This window comes from Trachypithecus francoisi, unplaced genomic scaffold (genome assembly GCF_009764315.1).
Source record: "Trachypithecus francoisi isolate TF-2019V2 unplaced genomic scaffold, Tfra_2.0 Lachesis_group16, whole genome shotgun sequence".
Taxonomy (NCBI): domain Eukaryota; kingdom Metazoa; phylum Chordata; class Mammalia; order Primates; family Cercopithecidae; genus Trachypithecus; species Trachypithecus francoisi.
The window spans coordinates 7,420,059-7,443,703 of record NW_022681461.1 but is presented as its reverse complement, the minus strand read 5'-3'; the positions used below and the strand labels follow the sequence as shown (position 1 = coordinate 7,443,703).

Below are 23,645 nucleotides of genomic sequence, written 5' to 3'. Positions count from 1 at the left end.
ACTGTGTTCCAAAGTGACTGCACGGTTTTATATTCCCATCACCAATGTATGAAAATTCCAACTTCTTCACATCCTCTCAACACTTTCAATTTTCTGTTTTTTGTTTTTTTGGTTTTTTTTGTTTGTTTTGTTTTTTAATAGTTAGCCTAGTAGGATTGAGGTGGTATAGAACTGTGTTTCTGATTTGCGTTTGTCTGATGACTAATGATGTTGAGCATCTTTTGATGGGTTTATTGGCCCATTGTATATTTTCTTTAAAGAAATCTCTATTTAAATTATTTACCCCATTTTAATTGGGTTATATGTCCTTATATTATTAAGTTGTAAGAGTTTGTTATAGTTTCCAAATAAGCCTACAAGATTATCCACATCTTAGTCCATAAAACAGGTCTTGACAAATTTGCAAAGATTAAAATCATACTGAGTATCTTTTCTGACCACAATGGACTATAATTAGAAATCAATAGTAAAAGGAAAACTGAAAAAAGCACAAATATGTGGAAAGTAACACACTCTTAAATAATGGGTTGAAGAAGAGGTCACAAGGAAAATTAGAAAATATCTCGAACCAAATGAACACACGTTTGTTTAACATACGAATTCTGCTTCAGTGTTACATTGAAGGGAAATGTTTACCCTTTCGGATTTTTTTCCAGAAAATAGATGGGCATTCAAAATTCAAACACAAAATATAAATGTTGTCTGTGAGATTACATAAAGATGTGTTTGCTTAAGTTTCATATGCAAAAATAAAGCGGATTAAAAGATTATGTACTGTTTTATAATGTTCTAATAATATGTTCAGAATAACATAATCTTAACATTGGAAGGAATTTGGGGTCATATTATTAAACTCCAAAGCCAATTTTAGAATATTTCTCCATAAATTCTGATAATTATGCAACTGATTACATTGCTTCATGAGAAACTAAATCGTTTTTGAATGTTTAATATTTAAAAGATTATTTTTTATTTGGATATTTGTTATTTGCCTGTCTGATTCTATTTATTTGTGTTAATTCTGTCTCTGTAATTGCATAGGGAAGGTTTAAACCTGTTCAGTTATGGGAACATTTCAAATGTTTGAAGGCAGACTCTGCACGTCTCTGCCCCAACCACTGCTTCTTTTGGAGGAGTACACCCAGGTCCCTTATTCATACAATGTCCACATATTTTTGTCTTAGTGGTGAAACACTCCTTCTGTAACTGTCCAGTTTGCCAATATTGTCTTAGCCTTTCCTTCTTTCATTTTTAAAAGCGACTAACAGAGGCTTCCATTTACTATCAATGTTGAATATTCTGTGCCTCCAAAATGCAGTGAGTTAGAATTGTGTGTTGTTTTTCTAGCACAAAAGTAAAACGTCTCCAAGTGACAGTATTTGCATTAACTTGCTTGGAAGTGCTCTTTTTCACTCTGAGGTTTACAAAATCTGAGATGTTGGAAGATTAGAGCTCATCAAATCCAGTTTCTCATTTCATCCACAAGGAAGCCCTTGCCCCGGAAGACTCGTGGTCAGTCTCAGTGCACACAGCTGGGCCGCTGCAGATGACCGCAGGCCGGTTTTCCCCAGTATTTTGAGCCACGCACAGTACAGACAAATCCAGCATCTTTGCAAACACAAATGTGATATACTAGTTTTATTTCTTCAATTGATTGATGCAGTAACAGTGTGCTAAAAGCTAGACTCAGCCACATGATTGATCCCCTAATAATGCTCAGTGATTTCCTCGTGGATTTCTTCCAAGAAATTTGGCGCACAGCATGATACTGCATTAATCCTCTAGAGCATCTGTGACTATAAATCATCAGAGGTTATGGCGCTCAGTTTATATCCAAAAGCCCATTATAAAGAGGGAGAAAATGTGCAATAAATTACTGACATAATTAAACTGTGAAAAAATATCTATTGACATAGGATGGACATAATGAAAAAAACATGGAAAAATTAAGAAAATTAAGTATTTTGTTTCATAGTGGGATAAGTGATTTTTTATTTCCTTGAATGTTTTTATATTGCTATATATGAACTGTAAGCAAATTAGATAGAAAAAAAATGAAAGCTAAATTGAATATCCTATTTACTAGAAATTTCCCAGAGGCCACATTAATTTTACATCCAGTTGCAACTTATGTCTTCCCGTGTTCCTTCCCTACCCAAACTCCTGCTGTTCGCCATCTGAGGTAAGCACTCTCCTAAAATTTGTGTTTATCACTCTGATGCTTTCGCAAAACACTATTTGAGCATTTCTAAAAACCTTTTTAAAGGTTCTTATGACAATTAATTTGCTTAACTTTATCAAAATGACATCCTGCTATATTTAGCCTTGGGAAGTGTGCTCCATTTTATTACCATATATTGCTAAGACTGACCCATACGGCTCTGTGTGGCTGCCATGTTGAGTACTGCATAATATTTCATGTGTGACTGTGCCACAGTTAATTTATTCATTCTTCCACTAACAGGCGTTTTGGTTGTTTCCAAGGTATTTCTAACAAAAACAGTGCTGTTTTGAACTTATACATCATTCCTAATGCACACTGGCAACATTCTTGGGAATGTTCCTGGGAAGAGAATTTCCTAGTCATAATAAGATACGCAAATATTCCACATTACCATATAATGCTACATTATTTACCAAAGTACTTACATTATTTACATTTCTATCTATGCACAGTATATACAAGATTATTGATTCATATCATCTCCAAATCTTGGTGTTGATGGTTTTCTCAAGTAATGGCAGTTTAATAGATGTAAAATATTATTTCATCATAGCTTCATTTGCACTGCTTGTTAGAGGTTAAATTTAAAAATATCTTTCATATATTTATTGGCCATGTATGTCTTTCTCCTTATGAAATGCCATTTTTGTCTTTGGGAGCCATTTTGTCTTTACACTTTCTTTAAGTATTTATTTCTAGGGTTTTAAAATCATGTTATTTTATTGCTTAATTTGCTACATGACAAATTACTACAAACTCAGCGGCTTAGAACATCACAAATGTCTCATCTGAGTTTCTGTGGGTCAGAATCCTGCAGGGCATGGCTGGGTTCCCTGTTCAGGTTCTCACAGGCTAAAATCAGAGTGTCAGCAGAGTTTGGCAGGAGTTATTTGCAGTTCCAATTTCTAAATTAAAATGTAAATATTTTAGCTCAAATATTTTTACAGATACAGTACTATGATGTGCCTTCCCTCAGAACATATTTTATTGACAAATATCTTACAAGATAAACTTACCAAACTGTCTCTATACAATTTTGGGAGTATTTTGCCAAATTTAGATGCTGCAAAATTGTCAAACCATTTTCTTTGAGTGTTTTTTGTAGATGTTATTGTGTTTTAAGATTTTTCACTCATTTGGAATAAAATACAAAACTAAATTTGAAAGACTCATTTATAAAAATTAGTTATCATTGTTGATTACTTGGATTACTTCATAAAATTGTTATTTCAAAGGTTCAATGATTTAAAATAAGATTTGTGTTGAGTGAAGAAGACAAATAAATCACATTCCATTATGCTATTTTTAACTTAATTGTCAGCTTTTTCACACATTTTGTTGTTCAGCTTCTGAGCTGTGGATATGTAAAATATTTGTAAATTTTGTGAACTACATTTTTATTCCAATTGGCAGAACACTGCAATTTATTTGGAACAAATTATGAATTTTATGTCTACAGTCACTGTCTAGTATATTTCTGCTGAAAGATTTAACTCAACAAATTGTTTTTTCCATGAACGTTGGCATCAACAAAATTTTATTATTATCACAGATACAAATACTTGCATATTCATGGTTGAACTTTTTAACTAAAATCCTGATAACATTCACATAATATCAGATGTTTCACCTTTAACAAAATAAACTTCCAAAGGCCTACTTTGATTCCATAGATTAAATGATAAAACCAGTATTGGAATGAAATATGTGATCTATTTGAGGAATCCAATTCACTGATAGAAATCTGGCATTATTCAATTGTTGACCATGTTCTTCTGCTAACAGAAGACAAAACATAGCTGGACGTGATGGCTCACACCTGTTATCCCAGGACTTTGGGAGGCCGAGGTGGGTGGATCACCTGAGGTCAGGAGTTCAAGACCAGCCTGGCTAACATGGTGAAACCCCGTTTCTTCTAAAAATGCAAAAAATCAGCCGGGCGTCATGGCACACACCTGTTATCCCCACTACTTGGGAGGCTGAGGCAGGAGGATCGCTTTAACTTGGGAGGCAGAGATTGCAGTGAGCTGAGATCGTGCTATTGTACTCCAGCTTGAGCAACAAGAGCGAAACTCCATCTCAGGAAAAAAAAAAAAAAAAAAAAAAAAAAAAAAAAACATTTACAGCTATAGCTTCACTTTTTATAGAGGCTATGAAAATTTGAACATGAAAGTGAAAACAGCTATTTGATCTAAATGAAAAGTCTTCCCTCATAGCATGCTATATCAACACATTTCTGAAGATGTATTCCATTTTCACTTTCAGGTATGGTCTTCTTATAATAACTCTTAACCTTTAAATTATTTATGTCTTCTGATTCCCATGTTGTCACTTCTCATGTCCATGTGTTCACCATGAACCCCATGGCAGGAGGTCTGTGCCACTGAATGTTCTGTGCAAGGTAATTAACTATCCATCATCAATCTTCTTGAGGAATAGAATTTCTATACGTATTTTTTAATTGAACATAAAAGTTTGGAGTTGTTAGCTCATTGCTGCAAAACAAAGTACTTAATTGCAAAAGGAGATAGTGTTGCCAAACAATAAAATAAATAATTATAGATTTACCCTACCTAAGATGAGAAGAATGCCATAAAAAAGCATGTTCAGGCTATTTACACTCTAGAAAAGAATTGGTTTGCTTCCATTTCCCATGCATATTTCACAGACACCTGACCCTTAATTTCCCATGTTTAATGACTGTCCTCACTAGGAAGCAGCCTGGTGTACCAACTAGCTGGTACACCAAATGTGTGGCAAAAGTGGCAGGGCCAAGCATGTCCCCACCATCAGGAGAAGTTATCTGTCCCTGTTTGTGTCTCGGCACACACGGTTGATCAGCTAACCCTGCATGCATGCTGTTCCTCTAGAGGAGGTGTTAGCCATTTCCCCTCTGGAAAAGACTGTAAAAAGGCAGTTTATCACAGGTCGTCTCTCAGACTTAAACACACGTTACAATGAGATTTCTGTTTAATTGCACACACTGTGAGATGAGACCGTGAAACAAGCCGGAAATACAAAAGAGAGGTTTACCAAATTCATCCTTAATGCAGAATTCAACTCTTAATAGTATTTCAATAACAAATAATCAACAAGGTAAGTTAATTGGAATGTGACACCAGACGGCAGGGAAACTGGGACTATGCTGGGCAAGTCAGAACACACAATTACTTTTTTGAAAGTTGATTGTTGATTTTCTATTATAGCTTTTTATTTTCACAATTTTACCTCCTTCTTTTTGCTTTGAGTTTACTTTGCTTTTCATTACTAATAGTTTAGTCATTTTGCCCATCAATTTTTAGCTTTACTACTCCTTACTATAAATACTTAAGGCTGTAAATGTCACCTAAAGCACTGCTTGTACTGTCTCCCACAAGTTGTCATTAACCCAGCGAGTGTTGCTAAATTCAGTTTGGTAGTCGTTTTGACAATGCCTCTCCCCACAAGTGTCCATGGCCTGATAATGCCTGGAGTGAACAATCACATTAGTGATGATTTCTCAGCTTGGAGGGAATAGTAATAAAGGGGTAGGCAATGAATTAACTGGAATCCAGACAGAGGGAATGGGACATTTAATGTTCCCATTAAATATAAAAGTTTACTAAAAATTGCTCACATTGAAAAACACTGACGTTGTACCCACCCCCTGCCAATGCACACAAGACATACACAATCCAGACACAGTCATGCTACTAGTGTCAGCTCAAAATTATCCAGCAAATACTGACATGTAGGTAAGTTCCAGAAAATAGCAGAGGCTAGAAAACATTTATAAAGCTCTTAGTTGTCATGGTAACGGATCAACTCTAGTATCTGAAATTGTAGAAATCAGAAATTAAACATTTGTGTGACATTGCTTTTCTATAGTTTTCCAAGGGATAAGAGAGAAACTTTCCCAATTAGGTTGTTGCAGGGTCTTCTTGAGTTTGACAGATGGCTGTTGCAAAGACATTAATCGAGGTTGTAGGACAAGGGATCAGAGGGTATCTCCATTCCCAAACGAAGTGAGCAAGTCTAAAGGCAGAGACTGACTTCGGCTTAGGCAGCCTGCAGAGCTGGTGCTGAGTGAGCCGTAGCACAAGGAAGCTGAAGGCAATGCTGTTGTGTGATTCCTCTCTCATGCGTTGCTCACAAGCTGCAGATGCATCCCATGGGTGCAGCTGCCTGCTGTGCCCCTCCCTTTGCTCTCCGGGACTGTGGCTTTGCTAATGGAACAGTCAGGATGCTTTTTCTTCCTTTTTTCCTGTCTGGATCTTTGTCAGCATCTTCATCTTCTGAGCAATGAGGCTGCTGCTACGTGGCTCCAGAGACACCACCTCCTATGGGCATGAAGAAGAAAGTTTGAAGTTCTAGCAAAGGCACATTTATTTATTTATTTATTTATTTATTTAGCCTCCACCACTGCAAGACCCTTCAAAATCCTGAGCCTTGGTCAGGACCCCTTCTGGATGTTCCTCAGTCAGACGACCATCTTCCTCCTGAGCAAAACTGGGACCCCTGCCATGGGGGCATTTTTCTTTCTTTCTTTTTAAAATTATTTTGTATTTTATTTTATTCTATTTTATTGTACCAGGATTCTATTTTATTGTACCAGGATTCTATTTTATTGTTCCAGGATACATGTGCAGATTGTGCAGGTTTGTTACATAGTTATACATGTGCCTTGGTGGTTTGCTGCACCCATCAACCCATCAGATAGGATTTAAGCCCCTAGAGCATTAGGAATTTGTCCTAATGCTGTCCCTCCCTTTGCCCCCCACCCCTGACAGGTATCAGTGTGTGATGGTCCCCTCTCTGTGTCCATGTGTTCTCACTGTTCAACTCCCATTTTTGAGTGAGAAGATGAGGTGTTTGGTTTTCTGTTCCTGTGTTAGTTTGCTGAGGATAATGGATTCCAGCTTCATCCATGTCCCTGCAAAGGACATGATCTCATTCTTTTTTGTGGCTGCATAGTATTCCATGGTTTTTCATTAGGCCTGTTTGACTCTCACTGAACACACCTAGGGAATATCTCTGCTGTCAGGGCACACAAAAGCCTTTAAATAAAGACCAGATTACATAACCACATTTTAGCATAGCAGCTTTTGAAAAATTATACCACTTTCTGGAAGACTGCTTTTTGGGGAATACAATGGTATTTTCATACAAAAGCACACTAAACGAATACTTTATAAAGTACTATTTCAACACAACAGTTTCAGGCAAGGACACACTTATGAATTTACCCCGCCCAGCATTTTCTGGCCAGAGAGCATCACATGGTTGCGTTTGTGCCATGTGTGATGAATGTGATGAACACAAGGTGTTCTGCTCTGCCTACATGAGCCCAGAGAGTGATGGAGGGGGAGGATCCCCTACGATTTCTAATATGTGTACAAAGTGTATTCTTTGCATGTTTCCAGGCACTGAAGACATTTTTCTCTGCTCTAACTTTATTTTTAATGCTGTCTGGGTATAAGACAACCATAAACTGCATGGGGATGGGAAATTATTGAAGAAATGGTGCAAAAAGAAGAATTTACCTTCCAAAGGGTAAAATTCCCCATGCCCTTCTCCATCATGCCCCACTCACTGTCATGCCTTCTTCACTGTGTAGAATACAATCAACCATCATTCAGTTACAGCACTGAACAGACTCTGCGTTGCCGTTTACTACTTGTAACTGGAGTCTGTTATGTCTCTGAGCTTCTTTCCATTGTCAATCAATGTATGTTTCCTCTATGCGAAATTGTTTAGGATATCTCACAATTTTTCCCATTAAAATGAGTGGACCTATTTTTTCATACAGCTTTTGACTTAGTTGGTGGGACTTTGAGAACAGACAATTGAACTACAAGTGTATTTGACTATTAACAACCAGAAAGCACAGTTGCTTTACTGGCCCATCAGGGCAGAGGTGGATGCAGAGGCTGGTGAGTCATCAGTCTTTCATAGGCTAGTGGAGAAGGGGTCTGTAAGGTTGCTACGGGGTCGGTGTCCTGCAGAAGTTAAACCAGTCTCTTAAGTAACTTCACATTCTTATTTAAGACCTTCCTATCCTATCCTGTGCCTCATATGTTCTTGAAATTAGCTCTTGTCTCTCCAGCTGGTTCTCTCCCTAACCATGGCACTCTTATATCTGATTACTTTTATTGGTTTATGAGTTTTGTCGTTAACAGGCGTAATCAAAACTATTTATGTGTTGAAGAAGGAATAGTGTTTTATTTTCCATCTCTGTCCTGACCTCGAGGAACAGTGGAGCTTCCATTTGTGCTGAGACCGTGGGTCCTCATCCACTGCCGATGGACCACCTGGGATGTCACAGCCACCTGGAAACCATGTGGCCTCTAAGGACTCTGTTTTTGTGGCCAGAGTCATATGGGGACAGTCTTCACTAATCTCTCTTGACTTTTTGTGTCTTCCAGTTGTGGATGGGAGAGAGATGTCAGTTCTTCCTGCCATACATAAAAATTGTGATGCTCACCCACATCCAAGTGCTCAGGAGAGTGGAGCCCTTTATTTTGTATTTCTGTCTGTACTTTGTTACATGCAGTTACTATTAGCCTTTGTACGTATGCGCTCCTTCGTAACCATAGGAAGCAGGAAACTGCACCGGCCACATCAAGCTCCCTCCCGTGCCCAGATATTTCAAGTAAAGGCGCCTCATCTTAAGGTAACAATTCCATTTTTCAAAGCATTTTCATGCATTCCCTTTATCGTCTCTGGGAAGATGAGGGAGTTCACTTTAGGCCTGGTTCCTATGGAGAGCCAGGAAGGCTCTGCTGGTCTGTCACTGGGTCAATGTTCCCTAAGGGACTGACTGGCTTTTGTGGTTCGCATCTTCTGCTGAAATTCATGGTCTGGTCATTTGCCTCCAGTTGTCACAGCTCTGCCCTGCCTATAACTTGTCAGTTTAACCCCAGACCTCTCTTGTCCATTGCCTGTGCCAGCACCACAACATCCCACCCCACCACTCTGTGCCAGGTTGTATTTTCCCAAAAAGGTCATGTCCGTATATATCCCAGCCCATAGCTCTTTGTTGACGAAGAGCCTGTGACACTCCTCCACTGAGAGATGAAGTCTGTGTTCCTTCCCTTGGACTGGTGCACCTTATACGTGCCTCATCCAACAGAATGTGCAGGAGATGACGCGATGTGACCTCAGAGGCTAGACTGACCAAGGTGAGACAGCTTCCACATGGTTCTCTTTCTCTCGGGAAATGTGCCTTGGATGCCCTGAGCTGGCATGTGAGAAGTCCAGCCACCCTGGAGCCACCAGGCAGGAGAGACCACATGGAGACAGGAGGGGCACCCAAGGTACCCACTGACCCAACCCCACTGCTCCTCACGAATGAGCAAGGGAGTTTCCAGATCAGCCCAGCCACCACAGCAGAGATGAGCGGTCCCCACCAAGCTCTTTCCGGATTGCAGATTTATGAGAAAAAGAAATTCAATTGTCTTTTTAGCTCATTAAGTTTGGAGGCAGTTACACAACATTGATAATTAGCACAACCCTCAGGTGGCACATGGAAACCTCTGGGTGCCTGGGACACCATGTGCAGGGAGCCAGTCCAGTTGTCAGGCTCTCTAGGGACATTGCTCCTGCATCGTTACTCTACAGCTCCTGGATAGGCAGAAAGTGGAGGCATTGGGTGAAGGCACCCACTGAGAAACACCAAGCCTCCCCAGGCCATGCGGGCAGAAACATGGCCTTGATCCTGAAGCTCCCGATTTCTTCAAGCCTTCCTTGATGTTTCCGTTACTTCGTGGATCCAGGGTTCTGCCCCAGAGAGTGGTGTCAGGGACACATGGATCTGCTGTGTGCTCTATGTCAAATATCATCCACTTTCCTCTTCCTCATTCACATCAAATCCTGAATTCCCCTACGTAATGCACATCCAGCACATATTGCTCCAATGTGAAAGCTTTGTTTCAGGTATGCGAAGGCAGAGTGTGGACATACAGAATTCTTTTTTACTTCCAATCTTGCTTGATTTTTAAGTCACTGTCCTGCTAGACACTCAAAATTCTCCATCTCTGAAGCTTGGGGAATGGCTCTGTTATTCTCATTGGTATCTGCGTTTCCCAAATGAAGCCCATGGTTCAATTGCTGGGAACCCACCTCAGGAAAATCATATTCACAGGACATGAAAACACAGCTGACACATTTCAGAAAGCAAACTTCCTGCTACACCAATATTTACTTTCTTTTCAGAGTTGGCAACTCATTTTTTATTATTTTAACTCATTGAAACAGAGGAACTGCAAGGCTCACCAAACCAAAAAGATCACCTAACACAGCTCCCTGGAACAGCGGAGATAAGAATCCTGGTGCTCAGAGTGACACGTCTCCCAGTAGTCTGCACGGACGCTGCTGAAGCCACATTGTCACAACCCTCAGGTATAGCTCACAGACACCATGACATCGTGTGGACTCCGACCCTCAGAATGGAGCAGACACCCTTGGCGCTGTCCTCATTCTGGGGAGAAATGGTTCTCATGGGATCTCTGTAACTTCCTTTCCTGCCTGAGGTAGAACTGAAGATGACAGGCCCTCCCTCTTCACATGCTCTCCAGTGCCTCCCAGACTGTTGCACCATGACCTCTGAACTCCTGTCATTAACAAACGCCCCCATGCTCCCAACCCCTCCCAGGCTTCACCTCCTGGCCTTCACGGGTTCCAACTCTCCTCTGAGGACCCACCTCCCTGCAGCCTTCTCAGGCAGAAGCTGGCCTGACCTCTCTTCCCACCTACTTCCAGGAGTGGACATGAGGTTGAGTGTAATTTTTTTCCAATTTCTTCCCCACCCTCAAATAATGCTGCTTCAGGTTCGGGCCACCCTTGTCTTCACTTCCTCCCTGCTTTTCTCCTGGACACTCCCTGGGCACCCTGTCACCTGGCATGAATGGGTGGGCAGCAAGCACAGAACCCTTCGCTTCTTGGTCCCCTGGCTGCCAACAACAGGGATCTCCTCTTGGCTGGAGGCTCCCACAGCCAAGCCTGGTACTGCCCTGTGGGCAGCCTGTGAAGCCAAGGAAGCCGTGTGGCTGGGTGGAGGTAGCACGTGTGAAATGTGAGGGGAAGAGGGGGGTGGGGCTGCAGGGGATATGCCATTGCAGAATTTCCAGCAAGTCCATGACAGGATCGGGTGTACATTGTAAGCAGTAACCCTGGCTTCTCTGTGGGAACTGAATTATAGAGAGAGAAATGACAGAAGATAGGACCTAGGACCACCTTGGAGTTTTTATTGTTTTTTTTTTTTGAGACAGAGTCTGGCTCTGTCGCCCAGGTTGGAGAGCAGTGGCGTGATCTCAGCTCACTGCAACCTCCGCCTTCTGTGTTCAAGCAACTCTCTGCCTCAGCCTCCCCAGTAGGAGTAGCTGGGACTACAGGCACCCGCCACCACGCCTGGCTAATTTTGTATTTTTAGTAGAGATGGGTTTCACCATCTTGGCCAGGCTGGTCTTGAACTTTTGACCTCATGATCCACCCACCTCGGCCTCCCAAAGTGCTGGAATTACAGGTGTGAGCCACCGCGCCTGGCCAGCTTGGAATTTTTGAAGAGCAGTCCCTGCAAGAGATGAGGGAGGCTCAGGAAAGACAGATCAGATTGCAGGAGCCCAGAGGTCAACGCTGATTTCTCCTGACTACACCCTTCACAGCCACGCCATTTGCAAGCACTGTGGATTCCATTTCCTTATTTTTAGCTTTATTAAGGTATAGTTGACAAATTTTTAAAATGTATACATTTTGGCATACAACATAATGCTTTGATGTATACATGCATTGGGAAATGATGAAATCTGCCAGTCAACATAGCCATCGCAATGCTCTATTCTTTGCCTCCTGCTGTAGCTCTGCCTGCAGGTCCTCAGGTCCAATGGTGATGCCTAGGGGGCATCACTCTTGCTCTGTGCCAAGGGGACTGGAGAATTGGGGTAGCTTTCTGCTTCCCAGCTCTGACCTATGCATGTTGGTGTTTGGCTGCCTCTCACATCCCCTCTCTGTGGTGACCTCTGCATTACCCCAAACAGCTGCAGACAAAGCAGTAGCCCTGGCTCAGCTCCATGCGGCTGATTTGCTGGAGGGAGAAGCCATTAGGAGCCACTTAGGAAAATGTTGAAGTAACAGCTTGGGGTGGGGTATACAGACGTTTTTCCATTTAGCCTCTTCTCCTGTGGTTACAAGGGACTGTTCTGAATCGCACACAGCAGGGTCTGTACAGTCATCAATAAATGGAGCTGCAGGCAGCACATTGCAGAACACTGGAGTTAGAATACATCCTAGAAAAGAGCTTTGCTTCCCAGAATCAGGGCTGCTTCAGCACCCGGGATCAACAAACAGCCTGGAGGCTGCGTGTCACCAGGACACATAGCTGGGAGATGCTGACAAGACCACTGACATTTTTGCCTTGAGGACATTTGTTCAACCCCAGGCTACAGGAGCAGCTGAGGAAACTGCCAGGTAAAACCTCCATGGTGAAAACGATCTCTCATCACCCCTGTTACTAACAGCCTCAGTGAAGGATGCTGTAGCCTAAACCCCTCATTAAAAAAAGCAAAAACCTCACACTTGGACTCCCAAATGGTTGCTGCAGGCTTTGACCATCTACAGAATTTTTAAAAATATACATCAGGACTTGAAAAAGTCAAGCTGGTGGCTAATAAAAAATAAAACGTAGTAGTGTTCTGACAGGAGGCTGACAGTGTGTACTATGAGTGGGCTGCCTGACTCTCCACTTACGAGTTACACTCAGAACAAAACTATTAGTACAGATACAGAGCTATAAAATGAAGTGCAGGCAAAGAACAGGCCTTGGAATTCAGTCTGTAAAGCACGTCTCTCTGCAGAGCCCTTACTCCCACACAGTGTTTACTAGAAACAAAAGCATGCTCAGGTAAAAGAAATGTTTTTTTGAAACAAACAGAAAATGACTAGTAATGGATGGAAATAGGTGGAAAACATTTTTTCTTTGATCCTGTACCCTCTAAGAGTTAGATAAAAGTAATTTAAACTCCAACATGTATATCTAGATTATTTCCCCTTTGTAAATCCTAGAAATCTTTATTTTCTTTATATGAAGGCTGTACATCTTTTTTCATAAGTGGTGGTCTGAAAATAGAAACCAGATAAGTATTGTGTGTAGCCTTGAAATGAATCTGATATTGAAGACAGACCAATGGTGAATCTTAGACAGGTCTTGAGAAGCCAATCCCTGTCCAAAAGAGTTCACAGCTCTGTTCTATTCCTGGCTTAATCATTTCCAGTTGGTGGAAGTTTGGACAAGTTGTGTAATCATTCCAGCCCTCAGTTTCCTCCCCCGTAAACTGAATGAGCACATATCTCCTACTTCATGGAATGTTCTGAGGTTAATATTAGGTCACACGTGAGCTGTGCAAAACACAGCTCTAAGCACATCATGCGCAGGCTTTTTGGTGTATCATCTTGGCTTAGCTAAAATACAGTCCCAGAACTGCTTTCCTATTATGTTTCTGGTTAAGGCAGCCTCCAAGGAATATTCCCTTGTGAGAACTGGAGGAAGCAGCCCATCGTGTAGCCTGCAGGCATCTTCTCCCAGGCATTCAATCAAACATGAACCCAGGTGCTGCTGTGAAGGGACTCCGCAAGTGCCATTACAATCTCTCATGGCTTGACCGAAGGTTAATCCAAAGTGAGATCGTCCGAGTGGCCTGACAGAATCACTTGGAGTCTTTAAAAGAGAGTTTAAGCTCCTTGATCTAGCAACTCCGAAAAGCAGCTGCATTTGAAATTACTCTTGGCCGGGCGCGGTGGCTCAAGCCTGTAATCCCAGCACTTTGGGAGGCCGAGACGGGCGGATCACGAGGTCAGGAGATCGAGACCATCCTGGCTAACACGGTGAAACCCCGTCTCTACTAAAAAATATAAAAAATTAGCCGGGCGAGGTGGCGGGCGCCTGTAGTCCCAGCTACTCGGGAGGCTGAGGCAGGAGAATGGCGTGAACCCGGGAGGCAGAGCTTGCAGTGAGCTGAGATCCGGCCACAGCACTCTAGCCTGGGCGACAGAGCGAGACTCCGTCTCAAAAAAAAAAAAAAAAAAAAAAAAAAGAAATTACTCTTCATCCTTCCATATTCTCCTTGCTGACTACTGCCTGTGAACAACACACGTAGCACGTGCCTGTCAGGGTGCAGATTGCTGACGGCATTCCCTCTCTGCCTGTCCTGGGACCACAGCTGCATCGTTTCATTTCTGGTCATCAGTCTGTTGATGTAGTAAGTTCCTTAATGTTTTACCATACTCATGTACATAAATACATATACCCTGCAGGTTCCTCTTCTCTGGAGGAACCCTGACTGCTAGGCATAGCAAGAAACATCCACTGTGTATGAGGTATATATTTTTTTGAGCTACAGGTGCAGCTCTCTTTTCCCTTTCACTCTTTTTTTTTTTTTTTTTGAGAAAGAGTTTTGCTCTCGTTGTCCAGGCTGGAGTGCAATGGCGCAATCTCAGCTCACTGCAACTTCTGCTCCCGGGTTCAAGTGATCCTCCTGCCTGAGCCTCCCAAGTAGCTGGGATTACAGGCATGTGCCACCATGCCTGGCTAATATTGTATTTTTAGTAGAGACAGGGCTTCTCCATGTTGGTCAGGCTGGTCTCAAACTCCCAACCTCAGGTGATCCGCCTGCCTCGGCCTCCCAGAGTGCTGGTATTACAGGCATGAACCACCAAGCCTGGCCCCCTTTTACTCTTGTAATCTTTATACCTAGAAGTCCTGGTGCAAATGTAGACCTCCTATGGGAAGGTGAAGTAATGGTTAGCTCTTTGAAATGGACTGTCTTGACGTGCGATTTCCAGGGGATCCATAGCACTATGTATAAGCCATACATTCTCATGATTTCATACAGATTTAAATAAAAATCCAGGTCTGCCCTCAATTGTGTGACTTTGGCAACTCTTAATTTCTGTTTGTTGGAGCTGACGAGGCTGACCTAACAGGTGGTTATGAGCACTAAAGGAAGTAATCTATATAAAAAGCAGAGAAAGCTCTTTGAACAGTAGCCATGTTGTTGGTGCTGCAGCTGTTGATTCCCTCAATACCTTGGTGGGGGTAGAATCTATCCTTCAGCTAGTAAATGTTTAATGCTTTATTTTGATTTCCGTGGATTGGGGAAAGTGGTGAAAATACTATCTTCAGCATCTTTTCAGCTCCATTACATGTCTCCAAAGGGCTGGGTCACAGTTGCTTACGAAAAAGGAATAGAACCAAAAGCATTAACAGAACCTCAGAGCCAAAGTACTCATAGAATTAAGTCATAAACAGCCCGTAACGGGGAGCCCGCAACAGTTCATAGCAGCAGAACAGATCATGGCAAAGCTCTTGTATCCACTGTAATGGGAGAAGTGGCTGATTTCAGCAGGTCAGTCAGCTGTGCACACACGGCTTGGTGATGGTGGCTTCACCATCTACAGTGGGCAGCCTCTGAGTGTAATGTAACCTCATCTGCAAGGCCTAAGCTGTGCTTGAGCAGAAGAGAATGAGTGAGAACTTGTGTCATAAGTAACAGATTTAGCATTCAAATTCCCCCTATAAAATAGCTATTTTCTATTTTCACCCAAATGGAGAACACAGGGCATTTGGGGCAGTAATGTATTATTTTCTGCCATATAGTTCTAGAATCCACTGTTACAATGTATGATACCCTGTTTATTTCCTGTTAAACTTTGTCCAGCACTGGAAAGAATGAATTGGGTAATTTCTTTCTGAATTATCAGCATTATACAAAGCCATATCTGTACTTTTGAATAGATTGTTCTACCTCATTATAAGACTGAAGAGAAGAAAGACTGGTAGTTTAAAAAGTTAAAATAAAATCTTTCCTGGAAATGTTAAAATCATTTACGTTGAAAAGCTGCCTGGTATACCAAAACTTTGCAGATGAGTTGAGGAGATTTACTCAAAATGTTTCATAAAATTTGATTTACAGTTTAGAAGTCAAAGCATGAAATGAAATGGTAAATAGTTTAGCTAATGTCTATGGCACTTAGTTAACAGGTGTTCAGCGATTTTCCAATGTCACATTACATTAGTAAATTTATGTTTGCATCTAACTCGTTTTATTCACAAATTAAAAAGCTGACTGTTTAAACAAAATCCAAGAGCCTGCCCCTCCCATATTATGACACTTTCTTCTCCCTTCTTCCTTAAACTTAGGTGATTTAGATGATGGAGCTAAACAAAGATTTGACATTTAGTTAACATCTTAAAACTGACTGATAGAAGAATATCATTTCTAGGCCAGGTGCGATGGCTTATGCCTGTAATCCCAGCACCTGGGGAGGCTGAGGCAGGCGGATCACGAGGTCAGGAGATCGAGACCATCCTGGCTAACACGGTGAAAACCCATCTCTACTAAAAATACAAATAAGTAGCCGGGCATGGTGGCGGGCACCTATAGTCCCAGCTACTTGGGAGGCTGAAGCAGGAGAATCGCTTGAACCCAGGAGGCAGAGGTGAGCTGAGATCATGCCACTGCACTCCAGCCTGGGCGACAAAGCGAGACTCCACCTCAAAAAAAAAAAAAATCATTTCTATTAGAAATTGTTTCACCCACCCCCAGCACCCCTCCTCCTGCAGGCGTTCTGTGTGCTAAATGTGACGTTCTTCAGCTGAAACACACGCAGTGCCAGGACTATTTGGTCAGGTGGGTCAAATGAGCCTACAAGGAGAAAGAGGTTCCTCTCACCCCCACTGTCACCCTCACTTTCCAGAAATAATCTTGAGTGTTTCATCTGCTATTTGCTTCTCTTATTTCACCATTTCCTATCTTTTTGTTGTAGGTATTATCAGCTGACTTCCTTACATTAGAGATGAAGATTTTGCTGTCTGATACTGTTCACCCCAGTGCATCCCTAAACCCTCACTCTTCCTTTGCCCACAACCTTCTCATTTCTATGGCATAAGAAGGGGAATTGTATGGAATGAGTGGGCCTCCATCCGGGGAAGGTAGGAGGAAATGACTTTATACTCCTCACTGCTCCTTCAACCCACGCTGCAATTTGCTCCTATTTACTCCTCCTTGGAATCTAGAGTAACTGCAAAATATTTCACATCATTTTTAGATAACAAAAAGAATTCTGGTTACTCTATGTCACCCAATAAAATTCATGATGAAAATGTTTAGTTCAGTATAGTAGTCAGAACTTCAACATAGTTAAGGCCATGCCTCCTCTTCCAGGACAGCCAGACTGCAGTGGGAAAGGAAAACAGGGTCTGACTCATTTCCTCTCTTCTTTGTCCTTTCTCTCCTTTTTCTGTCCCCCCTCCCTCCAACCAGAAAAAAACACAGCTCCCCAGTGGGGTAAAACATTATTAATCATTTGGAGAAGGTTAATTGATGGATAAGAGTCTTGCTGTATTGCCATGGCTAGAGCAGGGCAGCTGATTTCCAAGCTTGGCAGGCGTCTCTGTCTCTGTCCCCGTCTCTGTCAGTCCCTCTGGTGACTTCTTCATGGCTTTTCCCATTGAAAATAACTGACTCACTCATAGGTGGGAATTGAACAATGAGATCACTTGGACACAGGAAGGAGAACATCACACCCTGGGTCCTATTGTGGGGGGGATGGAGGGATAGCATTAGGAGATACACCTAATGTAAATGAAGAGTTAATGGGTGCAGCACACCAACATGGCACATGTATACATATGTAACAAACCTGCATGTTGTGCACATGTACCCTAGAACTTAAAGTATAATAAAAATAAATAAATAAAGTAAAATAGAAAAAAAAAAAAAATAACTGACTCAGCCCCTTGGCCTGGGTGGTGCTTTGTGCTCAGAGCTCCTTTCACCCACATTTAATGCCCTCAGCTTATTCTGCTAAAATAACTTTCTTCTTGGGCGAGTCCCACTTGAAACCATCGTTAGACTTCCTTCTTCTTACGTAGCTCATATCTTATCCATTGGAAATGTACATTTATGTTAGGAAAATAGGCCAGGTGTGATAGTACATGCCTGTAATCCCAGCATTTTGAGAGGCCAAGACAGGAGGATCACTTGATCCCAGGAGCTTGAGACCAGCCTGGACAACAAAAGGAGACTCCATCTCTATAAAAAATTAAAAATTAGCCAGGTATGGTGGTGCACGCCTGTAATCCCAGCTACTCAGGAGGCTGGGTGGGAGGATCACTTGTGCCCGGGAGTTGGAGGCTACAGTGAACTATGATTTCTCTACTGCACTGTAGCCTGGGAAACAGAGGGAGTCTCTGTCTCTTTGAAAACCAGTTTTACAGTTAGAAATAAGTTTTTTGTTTGTTTATTTTGAGATGGAGCTTCACTCTTGTTGCCAAGGCTGGAGTGCAATGGTGCCATCTCAGCTCACTGCAACCTCTGCCTCCTGGGTTCAAGTGCTTCTCTAGCCTCACTCTCCTGAGTAGCTGTGCCTACAGGCATGTGCCACCATCTCTGGCTAATTTTTTTGTATTTTTAGTAGGCCTGGTGCAGTGGTTCAAGCCTGTAATCTCAGCACTTTGGGAGGCCGAGGCGGGTGGATCACCTGAAGTCAGGAGTTCGAGACCAGCCTGGCCACCATGGTGAACTCCATCTCTACTAAGAATATAGAAATTATTGTTTTTAAGTGGGTAGCATGTTCTCTCAATGTCAAAAGAGCCTCAGTCCACCCAGTCATCTTATCCACATGCTCATTTATCATGCCTTCTAGGTACACCCCACTCCTTAAATGTTCTTTGTGCCAGCCTCATCATCTCACTGGTTCCTTCACAGATTTGAGTCAAATCTCTGATGTGCATTCATCTATGTGTTTCTATGGAAGTCATGCTTTGGACCCTTTAAAAATTATATTCTATCACCTGCATCTATCAGTGTACACATCCCATATAAAGTGCTTATTTTCTCTGAATGTCCATAACTTCTCACTCTGAAATTTTTTCAAGTATAAGTTCAACACTGGCCAGTTGCCTCCATTTAGACTCAAGGAAGCCACTCAGATTTCTCTGATCAGACTTCAGGTCTCTCTAAGCTGAGCCACGTAGATAAGACATCTGCTTCCTCCCTGTGAGAGGTGAAGATACTCCAGGCCTCTAAATACATCTCCAAAAACTTATTTCTTGTATGCCTTAGTTCTAAGGTCCTAAGTTAGCAACACATTTGGTATGGTTTGGCTCTGTGTCTCCACCCAAATCTCATCTTGAATTGTAATTCCCATAATCCCCCACATGTAGAGGGAGGGACCCAGTGGGAGGTGATTGGTTCATGGGGAGGGGGTTTCTCCCATGCTGTTCTCAAAAGATAGTGAGTGAGTTCTCCTGAGATCTGATGGTTTTGTAAGAGTTTGATGGTTCCTCCTTCACATGCTCTCTCTCACCTGCCGCCATGTAAGAATGCCTGCTTCCCCTTCCCACATGATCGTAAGTTTCCTGAGGCCTCCCCAGCCTTGTGGAACTGCAAGTCAACTAAACCTCTTTCCTTTACAAATTACCCAGTCTCTGGCAGTTATTTATAGCAATATGAAAATGGACTAATACAACATTATATATACTTTGGTTGTTGCTAGGTAAATATTCCAGGTTTATAGTACAGAAGCTTTCTAAATATTATTTGCAACTGAGCTGAGTAATTAATGACCTACATATAGTTATGTTGAACTATTGTTTTTTTTAGTTGTTATTGAGAAGTCCTGTGTTATTCAGATTCTTACAAAGTTATGTGAGCCTTTCTTTTCCTTTTCTTTGGAAGATTTTATGATCTAGTCATTATCACTAATAGTCTGAAATTATACATGGGGTACTTTGTAAGGAACAATTGTAGACTTTTTGTTCTGTTTTTCAGCAGTTCTTTTATTCATTATTTATTCTTTTTATTTATTTTTTGAGACACAGCCTTACTCTCGCCCAGGCAGCAGGGCAGTGGTGTGATTTCAGCTCACTGCAGCTTTGACCTCCTAGGCTCAAGCGATCCTCCCACCTCAGCCCCCCAAGTAGCTGGGACTCCAGGTACGTGCCACCACACCTGGCTAATGTTTGTATTTTTTGTACAGACGAGGTTTTGCCATGTTGCCCAGGCTGGTCTCAAACTCCTAAGCTCAAACAATCCTCCCACCTTGGCCTCCCAAAGTGCTGGGATTACAAATAGGAGCCACCATGCCCAGCCTCAGGGATCCTTTTAAATCTGGAAACTTCTATGCTTTTATTGTGGAGAATTTTCTTTAATGTTTGCTTTCCTATTTTTCCTTTTTCATTGTTTTTAACATTATGAAATATTGTTTAGTTGAACCCCTTAGAAATATTATCTAATATTATTACTTTTCTCATATTTTCCATGTCTGTTTCTTTTAGCCCTGACTTCTGGTAGATTTCCTTAACTTTAGCTTGCAATCATTCAATTAGATTTTATTTTAACTTATGGGTTTTTTTAAAAATACGTATTTTTGAATGTTTTTATAGCTACATGTTCTTCGTTCATACATTCAATCTGTTCTTATTACTTTGAGAATATTAGTTACAGTTTTAAATAGTCATTTTATTCTGTTTCATGCAGTTTGTTTCCTCTGGGTTTCTCCACTCTGGTCCTTTCGACTGGTCTTTCTTGCTCAAATGCCTGCTGATCTCTGGTTATCTCCCTGGTTAAGTAAGTGCAAGGCATGGGAAGTGTCGCTTTCCTTGCTGAGCATTTCCAGCCCCATGGCTGGAGTCAACTTTTTTTTTTTTTTTTTTGAGATGAAGTCTTGCTCTGTCGCCCAGGCTGGAGTGCAGTGGCAGGATCTGGGCTCACAGCAACGTCTGCCTCCCGGGTTCAAGCAATTCTCCTGCCTCAGCCTCCTGAGTAGCTGGGACTGCAGGCTTGTGTCACCATGCCCAGCTAATTTTTGTATTTTTAGTAGAGATGGGGTTTCACCATGTTGGGCAGGACAGTCTCGATCTGTTCACCTCGTGATCCGCCCGCCTCGACCTCCCAAAGTGCTGGGCTTACAGGCGTGAGCTGCTGCACCCGTCCCTGGAGTCAGCTTTCTTTGGGGCTTCTCTCTGCAAGTCCTGTCTGTCAGGTAGGATAGTAAACATTTTGCCCTCTGATTTCTAATGTCCGAACACCTTCCTGGGGTAGTCTCCTCTCCTGTTCTTTGTCTTTGTGGGCATTACACATTCCCCTCCTTACTCGATCAAAGCAGACTCAGGTTCAGAAGCCCAGTCTGCCATGTTTAATCAGAGGTCTTATCAATTCATTCTTCTGTCTCTAAGGTGATTGCGTTGCTACTCTTGTGAAATTTGGAAGCTTTGTGTTTTAATCCAAAAGGACAAATCCAAAAGAGATTCATGTCACAATTAGAATAGTAAAAATTTTTTATTACCCTAAATAATAAAGCTTCGTGACTCTTCTGCTATGCCCATTTTATATTTAAATGACTGAAAATAAGATTTGAGGCATTACTGTCTTCACAGCCACCCTGGTAGACTTGCAAGCCAATTTTATCAGCAGACTGGCAATCACATCATTCAATCATAATTCTTTTCTCACCATTTAAAAAGGAATCAGGCCAGGCGCAGTGGCTCACGCCTGTAATTCTAACACTTTGGGAGGCCGAGGAGGGCAGATTGCCTGAGCTCAGGAGTTCGAGACCAGCCTAGGCAACATGGTGAAACCCCGTCTCTACTAAAATACAAAAAATTAGCTGGGCGTAGTGGCATGCGCCTGTAGTCCCAGCTACTTAGGAGGCTGAGGCAGAAGAATTGCTTGAACTAGGGAGACAGAGGTTGCAGTGAGCCGAGATCTTGCCACTGCACTCCAGCCTGGCGACAGAAAGTGACTCAGTCTCTAAAAAAAATAAAAATAAAAAAGAATCAGTCCTTTTCTGTATCCAACACAGGCAGTATCTCTGCAAATCAGCTGCTATAAATCCCCTGCAATGAATTCTGTCACAGCTCAAATAGGGAGCCTGGAGGCTTTTGTTCACTTCTAACACAGTCTCATTTTTCCCATGTCTCTCTTTTATTTCTAGTTCATCAGGGGATCAACTATCTTGGTTCCTCTTCAGCACCTGAGGCGAGACTCAACCTTTTCCATAACTTCTGCTCCATCTGCTGTTATGCCCAGACCGTTTATTCCCCGAAGAAGACCACCAGAGTCCAGAGTCAAAGCCAAGCGGCAAGGATCTTTACTGCAAGTTCGAACTTGGTCCCTCCGTTCCACAACATACAAGAGGGCCCCGAACAATGCGTGCGCTCGCTTTTTATAGCCCGATGTAGATGGGACTAGTACGGTTACAGAGGAACAAGGGAATTCTTTAGGTTACAGCATTACAATTGGTTAACATATTAAGTTATACATTTAGCGGTGATCTATTGGTTCCCGCGCTTTCAGTAAAACTACAAACAGCTGTGTTGTTATCAGGGATTTTTCCAGGTGGTGTTTTTCTAAAGTTGAGATATATGGTTAAAGTTGAGATATATGGTGGGACGTGTTTGTACTGGGCTCAGGAAGTTGAGAGATATGAGAGATATATGGTGTTTGTACTGGGCCCAGGAAATTGAGAGATATATGGTGTTTGTACTGGGCCCAGGACTGAGGAATGTGCCTGATTTCTTTCATTCCCCCTTTTCTCAGGTATCTCTAGAGCCAATCTTGGGTCTTATAAGTCTGATTCTGTTTCAGCGTGTACAGGTTGGTATTGGGCTCTGAAGACCATGAGCTGTACGGTGTCAAACCTCTCTCTGACAAACTGCAAAATTAGAAAACTCGGTGGTAAGATTTAGCAAGATTGGGGCATTGCACCCTGAGGAGGGGCAATCGGCGCTGGCCAATAATTTCCCGGGCTTATGAGGTTGCCCAGGGTGGGTTTGGTTTTCATAAAGCCAGAATCTCCAGACAAAGGGATTAGGAGCTGGTTTCGTATTTGCCCTAGCGGCCACTAGGGCAACTAACGTTAGGGTTAGACTACCTAGCTGCATGTTTGCAGTGAGCTATGCTGCCGGCGCAGGGTGAGTTTTAAGGGGTTGTTCTTAACTCTATCCACAGTCCACGTGGTCGGAGCTTCAGTCGCTGTCGTGATTGGTCCGAGAAGGTCAGAGGTCGGGTCCACCGGCTTGACGTGGGTGTAGTGGATCCACGACGCGATGCCGTCTACCTTCAGGGCGGTGGGTGTGGTTAGGAGTACCTGGAGTGGTCCCTTCCACCTGGGTTCTAAGGTCTCTTGTCGGTGTCGCTTAACCAGGACCCAGTCTCTCGGCTGGTATGGATGGGGCGTCTGGGGGGGGGCCGGTCTCATATAGTTCCTTCAGCTTGGGCCAGACTTCCTGATGAATTTTCTGCAAGGCTTGTAGGGAAAATAAGAGTTCAGAGACATTTTCTGTTTCAGGTTTGAGCAGATCATCTTTTAGGCTGGGAACCAGGGGTGGGGGTCTGCCATACATGATTTCATAAGGGGTAAGGCCCAGTCTGTAAGGGGTATTACG

The 23,645-nt window shown here is 42.4% G+C and overlaps 1 long non-coding RNA gene across 2 annotated transcripts in view; it reads left to right on the top strand.

Moving 5' to 3' along the window:
* LOC117098360 overlaps positions 1–22,267 on the top strand; it is a 173,578-nt gene extending 151,311 nt beyond the window's left edge. Inside the window, exons 4-7 of one of the 2 annotated variants that reach the window (XR_004443368.1) lie at positions 8,629–8,876; positions 10,460–10,603; positions 17,021–17,186; positions 22,193–22,267. This is a non-coding gene — a long non-coding RNA (uncharacterized LOC117098360). Of the gene's footprint in view, positions 1–8,628; positions 8,877–10,459; positions 10,604–10,856; positions 11,267–17,020; positions 17,187–22,192 lie in introns of those variants that run through there. The other variant, XR_004443371.1, reaches the window with a different exon arrangement.
* The last annotated feature ends 1,378 nt before the right edge of the window (positions 22,268–23,645 follow it).